The sequence below is a fragment of the Labrus bergylta genome, chromosome 14 (genome assembly GCF_963930695.1).
Source record: "Labrus bergylta chromosome 14, fLabBer1.1, whole genome shotgun sequence".
Classification (NCBI taxonomy): domain Eukaryota; kingdom Metazoa; phylum Chordata; class Actinopteri; order Labriformes; family Labridae; genus Labrus; species Labrus bergylta.
This window is the reverse complement of record NC_089208.1, coordinates 23,457,169-23,475,013: the sequence shown is the minus strand read 5'-3', so window position 1 is coordinate 23,475,013 and position 17,845 is coordinate 23,457,169. Positions and strand designations below refer to the sequence as shown.

At 43.3% G+C, this 17,845-nt stretch overlaps 1 long non-coding RNA gene across 1 annotated transcript; it reads left to right on the top strand.

Annotated features, from left to right (window-relative positions):
* The first annotated feature begins 2,488 nt into the window (after positions 1–2,488).
* LOC136182435 (uncharacterized) lies at positions 2,489–15,758 on the top strand. Its single transcript, XR_010668693.1, has 3 exons — positions 2,489–2,585; positions 4,164–4,302; positions 15,313–15,758. It is a non-coding gene; the product is annotated as an uncharacterized lncRNA (long non-coding RNA).
* Positions 15,759–17,845: the final 2,087 nt, after the last annotated feature.

Here is a 17,845-nt window from a genome sequence, read left to right as displayed (position 1 = left end):
AATCCTCAACGTCATATTTTTGTTAGTGTTTTGATTGAGAGCCCCCTGGTGGCGGAATTTAGATACTGTGCGTTTAAAACTGACTAACAACAATTGTTTTTCCCCCCATAAAATAGGCAATTTTGACCAATTATATGGTGAAAATGATTGTAAATAGTTTTACATTCACAACATACCACATGCATTCAGTGGATGAAAGGATAGGAATAACAACTTAACCATATTTTGGAACAAGCAGTTTGGGTTTAACTGCAGACGCTGTGGGATCCGACCAAAAAGGAGGGAGAAAGTAGTTCCCACTGAGCCTGTGATGCAATTTTCATGTTTGGTCCACCATCAGTCACAGCAGGGAGCCAGAGAAACTGGACGCCCACTACCTGTGTTCATCAGGGCGAGCTCCAGCTGAGACTCAGAGAGGTCTGACTGCTCATGAGTAACTCTTTTTCTTTTTGGAAGATCAGCAGAGAAAAGCCTTAAAAGTGTTTGTGTTAAACCAGACTGGTATAGCAGCACTTAACTCTGCTTGCTTTACTTCCCTTGTGTATTATTTTAACTTGAATCTATTTAAACACATTGTTGGGTAAAACTTACTAAAAGGTTGTAGAGTCTGGGACTTGCTCCTTTAGCCAGCAGGTGTATGACAGGATGTGACGTAATCCTTAGGGGCTAATGTGCTTCATCTACTGTAAGTGTGTCACGAGCCGATTAAAAAAAAAAAGCACTTCTGAACATTTCTAGATAATTTCAGGTGGGCTGCTTTTGAAATCTTCCTGATGTGGTTGTTCACACATGCACCTCACAGAGAGACAAAGTTACATCCTGCAGTAAACAGGCGATCGGGCCGTGCTGTGGAATTGAGAGAGTGGACATTTTCCCTGTTTAAAGGTATTGTGCTTTTAAATTGACTTTTGAAACTACAATTTTAAGGAGGAAAATTTCTAAAAAAAAAAAAAAAAAAAAAAAGCAAATATGCTTCATTTGAATGCAAAGAAAGCTACTAAAAGTCTCTTACAACATTGCAAATAGTTGATCTTAACTGATGAGGCAAAAAAAACAGAAAATCAGGATTTAAATATTTGAAGGTGGGGCCAGTGTCACCCCTTTGGACTCACCCCTAGGTGAAGCAGGGAGGCAAAAGAGATCCATTCATCTCTCTTTGGGTGTCTCGAGGCACTGAAACCGATCCCAACTGTCAATGGGCGAGAGGCGGGGTTACACCCTGGACTGGTCGCCAGTCAATCACAGGGCTGACATACAGAGACGGACAACCAGCCACACCGGCTTATCTACCAATAATTTAGAGTCAACAATTAACCTAACGAGAATGTCTTTTGACTGTGGGAGGAAGCCGGAGTACCTACGCTAGCTGCTGCTGGTGGAGATCTTCATTTGTTTAATATGTTAAAAGATGAAACATGTAGGAGGCGGACCAGAGTGTTAAAGTGTGAGGGATGAACCCTAAATCTGTAGAGCGTGGGTTTAAACATGTCTGTGTGTATTTAAAAGCTGACGATGTGCACTAAGAAATACCTCTGTTTCACGCTGTAGTAACGCCTCTGAGTTCAGTGTGAACAGGTAGATGAACACACACTGAGAGCCTCTCTGGAAATAGACTGTTGAGCCCACAAGTTCAATCACGACTGCTATAATTAGGCTCGGATATTAATGAGTGTTAGCTGTGTGTAATCTTAGCTGTCACACATGCTCCAGTTACTTCACTCCCGGTGCAGAATAGCTTCAGTTTTGTTTTCATTGGAAGGAACAATCGTGGAGATCTGAAGCTGAATTTGGTGAACAAGGCTTCCATTCATATTTCAGCATGTTTGTCATTGTTGTGAATATTAAACACTCGTACCTTAGATTAAAGCTATAGCCAGACAGCCTCTCCTGCCTTTGTTCTGTCAAACATATCCTCATTTCTTTTTATCTCTCTTTTTTTTTTTTTTATCCTGTCTGTGTGTCTCTGCTCTTTGTGTGTCTGTCTCTCTTTCCTCCCCCCGTGCAGCTTGGAGGATACCAACTGAATGTCGGTTCAGGGAGTGTGTGTTTAGAAGGATTTCTGCTGAGAGGAATACATATTTAATGACAAATCAGCAACTGTGCTCTCTTTCAACCTCACCCATTCAGCCAACTCAGCCCTCCTCCCACCTCCCTCACCTCTGTGGGCCCAATGTCCCTCAGTGTTCCTGCCTTCATCACCGTCGCCTGAAACAAAGGGAGGGGGAAAAAAGGCTTGTGCTCTTGCCTGTGTTTTACAACTCAAGCTTTAGATTTGTTGAGTGCCTTTATTTATTTATCTGCCTTTCAACAACTGATTAGTCTCTCATGGCCCCAGAGTTTCATGCTAGACTTAACATTTCAATTCAGCACACATCTAGCTCTATCCTAGAGCCAAATAAGTGTGCGTCTCCAGTGGGAGTTTCAGCCCACAAGAGCGCAACCACTTCTGCACGTGGTGGAGGGGTGCAGGAGGAAGAAGAGGGGGGGGGGGGGGGTTGAGGCAGAAACAGACATTGCATGCTCACTTGCAAATGATGATAGGATGACAGTGAGTGATCGCCGTGAGGGAAACAAGATTCTCCAATGTGAGTTGACTCGTAATTCACGATATTCTCAAAGCTGTTATATGGGGCGGCAGTAGCTCAGTCTGTAGGGACTTGGTTTGGGAACCGGAGGGTGGACCGATTCAAGTGCCGGGAATTGGTCTGGTAGCTGGAGCTGTGCTTCCTTAGCACTGCCGAGGCGCCCTTGAACAAGTCACCGAACCCCCACCAGCCCAGCAGTGCTCTGACATCTCTCCATCAGTGCACGTTCATAGGATCGTGTGTGCATATGTGTGTGTTTCAGCCTATGTGTGTGTAGCATGTTCAACAACAGAGTGTACAATTCAATTTCTTTTGACATCATGCTAAGATGTGGGAAGATCAAACCCCCCCGCCTCTTGTCCGACATGGATAGTGTCCCGTGGGAGGTGTAAACAATCAGATTAGGAAGATTTCAGGGGCTGTCCTCCTGTATTTTAAAAAAATTCTCAGGAGTGCATATGTGAAAACAGCGTATCATGAGTTATAGCAGACAAGCTGTACAATACAAAATATGCTTTCCTTCTGTGTGAGCTACACCCAGCTGGAAAGACTCCTCTGTTCTCCACAACACAAGAAGCAGCAGTAGGAGCACAACTGAGGGGGGGCTGTTTGTAACAGGAAAACACCTTACCAGTACATCTTAATGACAGGTGACAAATGAGCCTCAAGTTCGACTGGGATATTCCCTCTTCATAAATCAAGGCAAACTGCAGACAGGGGTGTATGTAAGGAGATTGGTTTACTCACTGCTCCAGAACAAACCTAAATGACACCAATGAAGAAAGCAATTTAGATCACAGATGTAGGCAAGGCCAAGTCAAATTCTGCCTGTTAGCACTTTGTCACGCCGACGGTAGCTCACCTTTTACAACCCACAAAGTGCAGGACTGAGTAAAACACATTACATGACCACTCAAATGTTCTCATTACTGCATATCTGCCGTCACGATTTCAGGCTTGTACTCTAACATCTGAAGAGCGTCTAGCCAAACCTTTGTGACACAGAATGGATTTTTACTGGAAAGAATCCCTCCTGAGTCACTCCTTTAATCTCCTAGTATTTCTGAGGATATGGTTAAGAACACCTGGAACAAAACCCTCTTTAATACCTCAAGACTCAAACTGATTGAAGGTCTTTTCTTTTAGCCATATATCCACCCAGAGCCCCATTTTTTTACTTCTCCCTTGTCCTCTAACTCCAGGCTGTGTTGGAGGAGACGCATGCTTTTTTGCCGGACTTTTCATTTGCCAGTGAGCTTGGCACACGAATAATTACCTGTCTCTATGATCAATTACCTGATTACTCACCAGAGACACACAAGATGTCTGCAGAGCAGAGCCTGGGCCAGTGCTGTGTAGGGGAGGAGGATGGGGTTTCTACACTATGCACACATTTTTCACTCAAGTAGATTTACATATGATTGTGAAAAAAAAGGTGTTAAAAGAAAAAAAATACTGATGCAAGTTATACTTTAAAGCACTCCTATGCACTCCTATGTGTGCCCCTGAAATCTGTTTTTTTACACTTGCACCTGTGAGAAATATAGACTGAGTAACGTCCCCCGTCTTTCCCTGTAGAGGGCTTTGGAGTCCCATCGATGGCAGTCTCCAAATGCTGGAAATGCTGTCTCAGTCTTACGACCTAACGACAGGCTGAGAGCTTGAGCTGAGGCGGGGTTCTTGACAAATCATTACATCGTGCCTACCTGCCAATCAGGTCAGTTACGCGTCTTATTGTGAATAACTCTTATCCTTCAGAAAATCTAAACCGATGCGTTATCACAAGATTCCCCCGCCCGTTCAGTGTGTGTCGATCGAGACATGATCAAAACTATTTGTTTTTTTGAACCAGGCTGTAAACATGTTAATTTCTGCTCTTTGTGACTTCCTGTGCTTCTGCAGCCAGCCTCAAGTGGACACTCGACAAACTGCAGGATTTTGCACTGCTTCATTTTCAAACACCGGAGGTTGCTGCTTGAGTGGAACATACTGTACCTAACAATAACTGTGACTAACAGTTCATTTTCACCTCTGCTGCACACAGTGTACAAGCATACACACATGAATAGTAAGCATGCATTCACCCTCTATAGATTTTTTTGCAAACACATAACAAACACACACACACACACACACACACACACAGGAACACGTCTCCTTGTGTTATCTGGGCAGCTGACAGAGTCAAGGACACGCTGAGTGGTGGGCCGTCGAAACACAAGGAAGTCATTAAGAACGATCCTGACACACATTTCAACAAGGAGGGGTCCCCCGTGTGGGGCAGAATAATCTCATAAAGTGCCTTGTTATGATGAGGAATGTTTACCTGAGGACGTACATGGAGAGAGAATAAGCAGTGGACGTCATTGTGTGAGATCGAGATATTATCCACATGGTCTGAATAAACACTGCTGCAGGATTATCATCATGTTGTGCAATGTCTCTGCAGCACTCCTCATGATATACAGCTTGACCTCTAAATAACTCTCACATATGAGCTCAGCAGCCACAGTGATCTGCATCCACACACACACACACCCACACACACACATACACACACACACACACACACACACAGATGACGCAGGAGGAATCATGACAGCCCCTATACATCCACCAGCATGTCACATCTCATCCAACACATGGCACACACAAGATGCTCATGTAGGGAGGCTTCCCCTGAAGCCACAGAGAAGTGATCATTTGTTCCTGCACTGTGCATATATTTGTCTTCTTCTGCGAAGCATGTGATGCAGCACACAATCTGCTTTTTCTAAATCGCAGAATGACACATTACGCCCAGTCTGCCTCTCACTGAACAGGCCAGCCTACACCTATAGTCCTAGCTAGAAATAGACATCAGACATCTTTATCTCTGCATGTTTTATAAGGACAACATGATGTTTTTATCCACTTTTTTAGCAATGTGTGCACACATAACCCAGTCCAATCCAATGACTGTCTCAGAACTGCAGTGTCCAGTGGATGCACTTAACGAACACTGCAGCTCGTTAGAGAGAAAAGGGGATCATTTGACAGAATACAGTTTGGTTTGACTTGAGTATCCTGGTTTTGATCTGTTTTTTTTAAGTGTCTGTTTTTGTGTTTGTACATGTAAACATCATAACATGATTTCACAAACCAGAATGAGCCTTAATCCGATTTTTTGAGAAACCTAATTTAGCTACCTGGAGAACTCCAAAAGCAAATAGGAGACTGCGTCATGTAAACACATTACCCCAGTTTCTGACACCTGCTGAGAACCTGCACAGACGTAACCACCATGGGACGCTAGAGCTAAACATACAAAGAAAACAAACATGGCGGATGCAACGAGAGCCTCTTACTTCTGGAGCACCGAAGAGTTCTGTCTTTGGGTCATGAAAGAAGTTTAAATAAAGAAAGCATCAAACTCCTGACGTATTTAAGTCTGTGGTGACCAGGCTACAGGACGCCGGTTTCCCAACATGAATGGTGGCGCAAGCCAGGTTACTGAAGAAACATGAGTATGTGGCTGAACATCCGAACCGCTGTTTGTGTTGTAAAAAAATAAACATCACCAGCGATTGTGCACATAAGATGCAGTCATCAGAAATTAGTATTTATCATGAATAATCAGCTTTCTCTGTGTGCATGTAAACACCATATCCTGAATATGATCATAACCAGGATACTCAATGTAAACGCACTCTTTCAGGGGGGGTGTCCTAATTGGATGGCGAGGCAAACAGGTGGAAGATAATGAACGAAACCCTGACAAAGACCTGGTTGATTACAGTTTCTTCTTTCATGTGTTAAATCAATGTCTCAATGTACAGCGGAGCAGATTCTATTTTAAGATGAGTAGCTTCCTGTGGACAACCCTGCTCAACACACTCTCCTCTCAGCTGTTTTTCTCGAGTGGACTTTACCTGTGAGGTTTCACCTGTTTGTTGGATCTTAATTGTTTTTGGTATTCCTTGGACAAACAGGAAGCATTTTAATTTCATTTTTGTTGCAATAAATCCTCTGCAATAGTTTTCAGGCGGGGTAGTGGGGTCTTCTATACTTGTATCAAACCCAGAACATGTCACAGATGACATTTTGCCCCAATTATACTGCACACACAGATGCATCATTACACGGTATAGGCCGAAAACAAACATGGATAACAGATTATACATCGTGATATCATTTCCCAGTGAGACCTCTGTGAAGACACATGCTGCCTTCAAGTGTTTACTGGAAAAACAAAAAACCTTAAAGTCTGTGTGGTTAAAAGTCTGACTCAGAGGTGCTGAAGGTTTCAGCTGGACTCTCTAGCAAAGTACTCCTTTCTAGATGAATCAATTAAACACCAGATTCTGAAAAAAGACTAGAAATGAATGGCCTCCTGAAAGACTTTCTCTCTCACCAAATCCCAAACTAAAAAGAGAAACAAACAGCTCTTCTTAGACACATTGTATCTTGCAGTTTGTTGGTCCCTCACACAGACAAAGCTGTGCTCAGGGGCATCACACAGCTATGAATAGCTTTGGTTACATACAGAGAACAAACCTTCAAGCTGAATGCTTTCATCAGATTCAGACTGTGAGTGACAGGAAAGCACAATAACTGCACTATGTTCCTTTCTTCCCCTCCAGCAAACATCTGATAATCATAATGTGGCCTGTCTGGATACCTTCAGCTCCTCGTTATTATGAATAAGACGTCACATTTAGACTCATCCTAAGCATAGGCTGTAAATATTAATGGACAAAGCCTGAGTGACGTCAGCCATCTGTTAGGGTAGGGGGGTCTGGAGGCTCATCGGCAGCAGCCACCATGATGGAAATGCTGTCCCAATCTAACTTTCAGACAACCTAACGACAGGCTGAGAGCTGGAGCTGAGGCGGGTTTTAAGCCTCCTGACAAACTGGTCAGCTACGTGCCTAACTATGGCTAACACGTATAGTTTCTGTGTCTGTAGCTTTAAATGTAAATGAGCTGTGTCTGACCACGCCCCCTCTCTGGAAGGACTTGGGTGTACTCGGGCTATCTCGCTCCATGTCCTATTGTTTACGGTGAGAAGGCAGACTCAGAGGGCAGAACAAACACTTAGCTGTGGGAGTGTCACCCACCTGGGGGAGGGGTTACTGCCCTTTGTGATGTCATGAAGGGAAAATCTCCAAACGGCTTGTTTGAGCACACATTTTCTGAAAAGTGGAGCAGGCAAAAGACGGAGAGGATGGACTTTTCTCATCATTGGGAGGTTTTTAGACAGACTAGGGACACATGTTAGAGTTAGAGAAAAATGGTGAAGTGGATTTTGCTTAATTTGTGACCTTTAAACAAACATGTTGATATCTCTGAGATGTCTCTGGGTGATAAAACACCACAAATATATATTGAATACTGTTCCTCTGAGACCAGCTGCGGGTAACGTCTTAAAGGGTTGTTCTTTGTGTCAGGTTGGTATTTCAACACCTGATCCCTCCTCTTGTCCTGCCCCCTTTGTATTCCCTGCTAATTCACTGGACCTGTACAGTATACATCCTACAGTACTTGGATTAGAGAGGCATGTTATATAAAGAAACCGGTGCTCCCCTGGGAGCGCTTTCTGGCTGTCAAAAGCCCGCAGAGTGGGAGGTTACCATTACTGCTCACTACACAGTAATTACAGATCTTTCACTATACTCAACCTTTATGTCGAGGGTGTACATTTCTAGACAGCTCTTTTGATCGCACAGCGCAGACACACACAGGACAATTTCTGTACGTAGGCAGCTGTATCATTTCAGTTTGGATCAAATGTACAATGTCGTTTTGAAGTGGTTGAAGGTTCACATGTAAAGCACCTTTTTTCCCTTTCATTCTTCACATGCACCCAAACAAGCGACCTCGCCGTGAGAGTGCAGTGTGTGTGTGTGTCTAATCATCAGAGTAGGTCGGTTATTCTAAAGGGGGCTGTGTGAGTCATCACGGTACAGTGGTGAAGGTGGTGATGCCTAATTATACAGAGACTCAGGCAGGGGCGGGAGGCAGGGGCGAGGGTGGGAGCTCACCCTCTGTTACACAGCACGCCGTATACGCCTTCCTGGGAGCTTTCCGCCTGCTTTGATTCCTGATGCTACGAGATGCCAGCGAGAACCTGCCATCAGGAGTGAAAGAGAGGAGGAGGGGGAGGAAATGAGAACAGAGAGCTAAGGAGAAGAAGAGAGGGGATTAAAGACAAAAGAGGAAGAAAAAGGCGGGAAAAGTCAAAGAAAATCCCTCCTAATAATTACCTGTGGATCACCAATTAAAGAGCTGATTGTTCTCACAGATTCATTTCAAAATCACACACTTTACACACTTTGCTTATAATCTTTAAATATGCTTTGTTAATTACAAAATACCTGTGAGACTATGGAAAAAGACATCCATTAGCTCTGTGACTGTGTTAATTCATGAGGACTAAACTAAACATCGGCAGAAGTCTTCCCTTAAACTCCTGAAACCAGGTTCCTCAACATTTATCAACATTGTCCTTCTTATTGCAGACGCAAGCAGGCAGGTTGATGAACTTGATTGACCACATACTGGGTAAATGTGGTGCCACAGCAGCAAGTAGGTATACAGTGGCTGGGAAGTGCAAAAGAAAATCAACAAAGTGTGAAAGACTTTTACAAAATGTGAGACAAATTTACATTTTGAAAAACAAATTTACATTTTGAAAAACAAATTTCCAAGATGTGAAACACTTTTGACGAGCACTGAGACAAATTTACAAACGACAGAATCTTGACGGAAAGGGAATGTACCAAACACTGGAAGTGACCCAGAAGTGATCGAGTGAGGGGTCATTTTGTTTGGAAAGACTTGGCGAACAGTTTGTAGTGACGGAAAGATGATTTGCTGTTTTTTTGGAACCAATTTGAGCCAGATAAGTCAGTTTTGCTTTTCGTGTGGACGGTCTCGAACTTTTAAAGGACACCAATGAGAGGGAAGGACCAGATATGCACTTCTGGGTCGCTTCCAGCATTGCATTCGCTTTCCATCAGATTCTGTAAAAGTGTTCTGCCATTTGTAAATTAGTTTTTTCCCTGGTAAAAGTGTTTTGGGTTTTGTAAGTTTGTTTTATAAAATGTATAAATGTTTTCAAAAACGTGAATTTGTCTCAAGCTTTGTAAAAGTGTTTCACACTTTGTAATTTTGTTTTGCACTTCCCAGCCACCGTAGATACAGGTAGGTTTGAGATATAAATACACAGATTATATACCTTCAAACTAGAAGGCAGGAAAATAAAGGTCACACGACAAATTCTACTCAACAGTATGAAATACTTAAATATTTATGAATCTAAAATATAAGAGCTAAAATATATATAAAATATAGATATTCTTGGGCGCGCTGGTGGCGCAATGGTTAGGGCGCGCGTCCCAAGTGTTGAGACCCTCATCTCAGTAGTAGGCCCAGGTTCGCTTCCACCCTTTCCGCATGTCATTCCCCACTCTCTCTCCCTGGTTTCCAACTCTATCCACTGTCCTCTCTCTGTATTAAAGGCACAAAAAAGCCCCAAAAAAAAAAAAAATATATATATAAAGATATTTTTTAAGGTGAGCAAGAGGTGAGAAGGTTCAAATACAGAATCTGGCTTGATGGGACCAGGTTCCAACTCAGAGGGAGTTCTTTTTTTAGTTTTTGGTTCATTTTACATATTTTATTAATCCCTGAGGGAAAGTCTGGTTTACACTCTGTTACTGAGAGACCTGCTTCTCACACACATAGGCCGGAAACACACACATGCAAAAACAGGAGCTGTGGACATGTATTAGTGGAGAGATGTCAGAGTGGGGCTGATACGCAGGGAGCACGGCAGAGCGGTTGGGGGTTCGGTGTCTTGCACAAGGGTACCCCAGCAGTACTCGGTGAGCGACCTGGCACCTCTCCAGCCACAAGACCAACTTCCATATTATGGTCCGCATCGGGATGTGAACTGGCGACCCTCCAGTTCCCACAAGTTCCTAAGAACTGAGCTACTGCTGCCCAATATACGGGATAAAAAAATAAAAAATTGTCTCACCTTCAAATGAACATTTATGCTAGACTTTTTAGAAAGTAAGTTATGCCTTTTAATTTTTTTTACAGATAGGACAGTGGATAGATTAAGAATTCAGAGAGAGAGAGAGAGAGAGAGAGAGAGAGAGAGAGAGAGAGAGAGAGAGAGAGAGAGAGAGAGAGTGGGGAATGACATGCGGGAATGGAGCCACAGGTTTGATTCGAGCCTCTGTACAGGGCACTTCCGCACCACTAAGCTATGGCGCCCCCAAATAAACATTTAAACTTTTAACATCAAACACAGCACTTCAGTAAAACATCATAAACTCGTGGACTTGTAAGAAGAGAACAGTTCTGAGGTTTTAAATCTGGTGTTCACACATTACTGTGAAATTATGTTAATGCTAAAAAAACAGTTTCCAACCAAAGTAATCAAATAGATATTTTACATATATTTGATGAAGAACTGCCTGTCTCTGTCTGAAACAGTACTCGGAGCTGCATGGCTGTAGAGTCGTGTTGAGGTCAACATGGACACTTTGGCCCCTCCTCTTTCTCTACCTAACATCCTGTGCAAGCACACCGTCTGAGCAGGTGGAGTGTGTATGAACTGTAAGGGTGTGTGAGAGTAAAAAAGATAGAAAAAAAAAAGAAAGGGTTGAGTTGAGGACGGATTTCACGAGCAGCTGCATAGGCAGATCCACCCCCCCCCCCCCCCCCCCCCCATCCCCCCTCCCCCCCGGCACTGTTGGTTCTGCCTGATTATTTAACAGGAGCAACTGGAAGTGGTTGACATGGTTTCATGGGCTTTGTGCAGTGCGCACTCCTCAATTATGGATGGGAAAAGTGACACTGTGACAGCTGTAGCTCTCAGGGGGTCGCAGAGAAAGAAAGAGAGAGAGAGAGGGAGTGAGGGAAGCGAGAGACGGAGGGAGAGAGAGAGAGAGAGAGAGTATCCAAGGAGTGTTTCTTTCGTCCTCGAGCGGGAAGATAGGAGACAGACTTCTTCATAGACGTGACATACACACAAAGACTCGTGCACAAATACACACATGCACACACACACACAAGCCCTCGCCTTCTTCTTGTTAAATTAAATATGCCCTGAAAATGACGGGAGGGGTGGGGGTAATGAGGAAATTATTCACAATCCTTGACATGCTTTAAATCAGATTATACTCTCCGCCTGCCTCACCGGGCCCAGTCTAAAGACACAGACCAATCCATTTCTTGCTTTAGGCTCACCGCCTCCTACACACACACACACACACACACACACACACACACACACACACACACACACACACACACACACACACACACACACACACACACGCAGAAGGAGCGGTATGGAAAAGCTCATCTGCATCCATCTCAGTTAAGAGACAGGGGAGTGAGGAGAGAGGCATTATCCACAGCTTTCTCTGTGCATAGATGCAATGTGGGGGGGAGTGGGCTTGAACCTGCTGCCATCTTGGAGAATGATTACATCCGATCATGGAGGGCGTCACGCTGAGACTGGAAGAAACGAGCCAAAGGAGCGCGGCTCCCCAACAGCAGGTCGCCTAATGAAATGCATATTAACCAGCTGAAAGAGAGGGAGGCCGAGAGAGGCGAGGAGGGAGACATCACTGGCTCCAGCCCCCTCCTCTCTTCACCCTCTAACATGCTATTACATACCTCCACTGAGGAAACACAGGGGCCCCATTGTTTAGCATTAAGGGCTCTTTGCTAAGAGAGACATCCTCACCGGTGCACCCTGCAATTATGTGGTGATGAGGTCTATACATTTCCACATGTCTGCATGAGCGGGCAGAGCAGGTCCACAGGGACATGACGACGATTACACCTCTTTAATACATGAAAACAAGATCATTTGGCACAGCTCAGGAATAAAAAGGGGTTTTTTCGCCCCTCACTTTCTGCATTTATCATTTTGCCAAAGTTAGAGCCTCTGGAATTTTTGCTTGAAATAGACTGCATGGTTATCAATCTCAATAAACATCAACAAAAGTTCAAATAAAGAATCATTTCATTTAGAAAAAAAATGCTCGTTACGCGCTTTGGAACGGTTTTTAAAACTGCCTGGGCTTGTTTGAGCCAAGAGGTTTCGACAGCTCACATAGATGCTTGAAGGTTTGGTTTCATATCAGGGAACTATCGAGTTGTAATGTGGTAGGTACAGCTAGAGAAGCTAGCGGCAGGTGGCAATTAGTAGAGGTCCCGAGAAAGCTGTTTAGCGTCAAATAGTTGAAAGACAACAGAGCGGGGATTACCATACAGCACTTATATTCTGCAATACTTAGTAACAACCATACAATGCCGTCACTTATCATACATGAACAGTGAAATATAGATGTAACCTGCACCAGCCCATCACTGAGGTTCAGAGTCCTCTCACGGTCTCAGAGTAACAACTATCTCTATGACAATCTCAAACCATAACATGACATGATAATTCATCAAGAAAAATAAATTCTGAGATAATAAACCAACGTTAGAATAAATAAATCACTTAAGGCAGGCCTATACAACTAAATGTATATTGTTCAGGGGGCCAAATTTTCAGAAAGCTAAGGCCCCGGGGGCCGGACAAGCAAGCCCACCACAGCAATACAGTGCGTGAAAGCTGTTTTTTTCATCAATAACACAGGCTAGTGATAGGCTGTGAGCACAGGACCAAAGATGTTCTATTACACGGGAGTGATCTGCTGTTTTTAACACTTTACTGTGACAACAATGAAAGTCATTCACAATGTTTATAAATGTATTTTTTAATTTTAAATAAAAATGAACAGTGGGCCAGTCTGATGTCAACCGTGGGCCGGAGTTGGCCCCTGGGCTGCCAATTGAACAGGCCTGACTTAAGGCTTTGAGGCTATGCTGACTCCTGGTATACTATCTATAGATAGTCCTACATAGGGTCAGATATCTCAGGCACCAGCTCCTATAAAATGAATCAAAGATTGTTACAGCAATAATATATGTGATCCTCCAATTTAAACAGGAGGCGGCATTTCAGCAGTGACCTTGTAAGCAGCCTCCGCATGTATGATCTATGGTAATGTATGTAAATTGGGGGAAGTGATTGCATAAATTAGAGCTCAAGATGTGTGTTTGAAGATGCATGGATATGTGTTTTTAAGTGTATATATATATATATATATATATATATATATATATATATATATGTGTGTGTGTGTGTGTGATGTGTTGGGTCAAACAGCCCTCAGCGGTTTGGGTTAAAGCCCACAGCTGCAGGCGCTGGAGGGTCTCAGAGGCAACAACAACAACATCCAGCTTACACAAACACAGCCGGGGCAAGAGAACACACACATATACATACTCGCAGGTGAACACACACGTTTATTATTACGCTCAATTTCTGCTGTGTGGGCTCATTTGCAAACACACTCAACCTCCGAGTATTTATAAAAGCAGCGCTGCCTGCTCTGAAGCTGCATTCCTCTACGAGACCAGTTCACCTGTATGAAAGCATTATCCTGGTGCCTCAATTACTGGGATGCTTTCCAAACCTCCTCTAGTTAAAGTGATTCATCTAACAGTATAATACACTAAGTAGTTGTTATCTATTATGGTATAATCTGCACGAACAGGAGAGTTTTCAGGGCCACGAGCATCGGTCTGTGTTTGTCCCCGAGGAGCGAGGAGCGAGGAGCGAGGAGGAGGCGGAGGCGGAGGCGGAGGAGAGAGTAAGCTGTTATCTCTGAGGTATCTGCCACCACAGCTGAGGCCAAGGGCAATAGCAGCGATCATTATAGGGAAAAAAATGTATGGACAAAGACGGATGGAGGCATTGGGGGTGAATGGATGGCGTAGAGGATGGGAAACAGAAAGGTGTTGGAAATGTCCGTCTTTAGAGGGTACAGTGGTGAGAAAGACGACTTCCCCCAAATGGACTGGATGTCCTGAAATAACCGCACTCACTCCAGGAGAACAAACAGAAGCTGACAGCTGAGAGTTTTTACTCACTGAGATAAAAAATAGAGATACAATAACTCTGCTTCCACAGAGGATGGTCTCTGTGGAGGATTTGGAGAGAGAGTAAAGACATTACAACGCAAAAGACACACACAACAGAAAACACATTTGTCAAACTGTCCACCTGCCTTTTATTTTCTAATCTTTCACATATTATTCTTAAACGCACAGTATGTAATATCCGCCGCCAGGGGGCTCTCAATCAAAACAATAACAAAAGATGATGTCGAGGCTAGCGGGGAATCATGGGAGTTCTCTCTGTTACTCCCCCCACCCCCCTGGTGAAAATGAACTCTGTGTTGACAAAATGTTTACCGACGAGCTAATGTATCAGAGTATAATTTACATGACGTTTTGATCACAGCTGCACATACAGCAACAGTACGGCAGCTTTCAGTCGCAGCTCCCTCCTCCTTATGCAGGGGTCCTTGACGTAACATCTGGTGTTTCCACGGCAACAATAAACATCTCATGTCTGTCATGGCGGCTGCCGTGACAAGACACGTCCCGTTACAACTATGAAATTATGGATTTCCCTGGCTTTGATAACTGTTGGAAATATTTGAGGTTATGTAAGAACTCAACAAAAAAATATATATAACAGGTTTAGACAAGTTTTACTTAATTTAGATATTTTATTGTAAATATTGTCATAAAATGTCAGCTTTACATTTGTTTTAATTTGCCTGTTTTGACTTTCTTTTTTTTTTTTCATTTTATTGGCTAGGACAGGAAATGTTGGAATGAGAGAGACGGGGATGACATGCAGCAAAGGACCGGGGTTGGATTTGAACCCGCTGCGATATAACCGCTGGGCTATCAGCGTCCCATGCCTGGGGAGAGAAAACATGTGGGAAAAGGAGCCACAGCTCGGATTTGAACCCGGGCTGTCCGTTTGGAGGACTATAGTCTCAGTACATAGGCTGAATCTCGACTTTTCCTCCCTGGACCCTGAACCCTGAACCCTTATGGACTTATTGACTAATTGTCGTCACCTGGAAAGTGATTGAGTGCACGAGGCTGTGAGGGCTCGAAATGATTTAATACCAATGGGACAGCACTTTGGACTTCTCTGTAACCATGACAGCAACACTTTGCAACACTTTGAACACCAGAAGTTGCTGCTATATAAAATCATGATCTTGACTTTAAATAAAGCCATGAGGCACATATTACTGCTCAGTTATACCGTGATGCAACCTGTTATTTTAGCTTTCTATCACTGTTTCTCAATGCGATCTGAAGGCGGGCTCTTCCTCCATCATCTCCTTCTTAACGTCTCTTCCGCACTTTTTTCACTTTGCACGAGCGATGTTTGTGGAGGGGCAGCTGAAAGATTTTGGCTGGAGGTCACTTCTAATACGATCATTTTGCAGCCTGTGAGAGTGCCGTGTGGAGGAGCGTACACTCTGCACAAGGACGGGATCATATTTTACAGCTGACTCGATTTCTCCTGAAGCCTTGACAATCTTGTGCCTCAAATTAAGGCTTCAAATCACAAGGTTTAACACACATACCGCCCATAAAACTATGAGCAACTGCAGAACAAAACATCTTTACATTATCTTTTTAGTTCTTGCACGTCATTTTAACTTCAGTTTAACACATAAACAGCTCTCAAGTCTATTATGTATGCTTTCAATAACCAGCAGCTGGTGGGAAAAGGAGGCTTTTCATCTGATTTTCTGAGCCATGCAGGCCATAAATAGTTGATAAAACTGATTCTTACTTTGGTCTCCAAGGGCACAAAGGTTCTGGAGGATCAGCTTATTAAAATACATTCTGATGCAAGGTCCATCAAGTCTGCAGTGAATAAAACAGCTATATGGCTTCTTCTTGAGACAATAAATAATATTTACGAGGATTATAAAGAGACTTTGGATGGCAGAGCAGCGGGACGGCCAGGATAAAAGCACTCCAGCTCTACCTGCTCGGCTGTTTTATTCTTTCGCTGAGCAGAAAACTCCTGCAGTGGCTATTGTAATTAGCTCATAGCAATCAACATAAGATTATCTGCTTAATGAGTGAGAAAAACAAACGGTATCCATCCGACTGGCGGAGGAGCTGCAGAGTGATCAAACACACGACATCATTAAAAAAAGCTGCTCTACACTTCAAATTAGCATGAAACAGTCAGGAGATAATTAAAGTGAGGTGGAGGTTAGGCCCACTGGAGATAAGAGATTTGTGAACAAATAATCAAAGTTGCTTCTTAATGAGGCGTAAACAATCACGCAAAGTTTAAAATATTTTTCATATACTAATAACCGCTATTTATGCTTGAGAGGGTCGTTTGGTTTCTGCCAATAAAAGCAGGCGCATCTGATCAAGGACTCAAGAGCTGTGGAGAGCAGGTAACAGGTTTATTCCTGTTAATGTGAATGTTTCAGTCCTTGAACTTTATCGATACACCTTGGGACCCTGGATGAGGTCATCCTGAAAATAATTTTAGCAGCAGCTTGGGTCACAGCCCCTTCAATGGTGACTCACTCTCCCACCAGAGATTTGGTATCAATGTGAGTCTGCTAAAATAAAATAAAAAGCCGTTTGTAATAGGGCCCGACTGATATGTGATTTTTGGGGCCAATATAAACATCGATATTATTAAGAGAAAAATCCTACACCAATAAATCAGCCGATATCTTTCTTTGATCTATGTTCGATCTATAGAGATTGATAAACACATTTATTGCATTGATCCCTCAAATGCAGTTATCAAACACTTGAAGTGAAAAAGATTTATAATGAAGACAAGATGGTCACTCTGGAAAATAACTATGAATGTACATCAATCACCACTCGACACTCTGGAGAGTGATGATGTTTGAAATCCATATAGCACCCTCCGCTGGTGAAAGAGAACTGCTAGTTTAATACAATGAAACTCAAATTAAGTGCTATTTGACAGCTGAATAAATGTTGTAATATCAGTGCATATTGGAGATCAAATTAGCTGCTACAGATAGTCACTTGCTCTAATATCGGCCGATATTATCGGCCAGCCGATTCATCGGTCGGGCTCTAGTTGGTAAATCCATTCCCACGATGTGCACAGTTTATAAATCAGTGCCCTCAGCATAAACTGTGCACACGGATCTGAACAAACCGCTATTTTTCGACATTCTTACCAGAGTCTTTGGGGTCTCCATAAGAACCACATAAACTAATCTAATTTTGCGGGAAGCACTATGGCTAAGCTACTTGGTGTCTTGCTAGTGAAAAAGCCGCTGGCAAAGGCCGTGCATCTTTGATTAATTAGC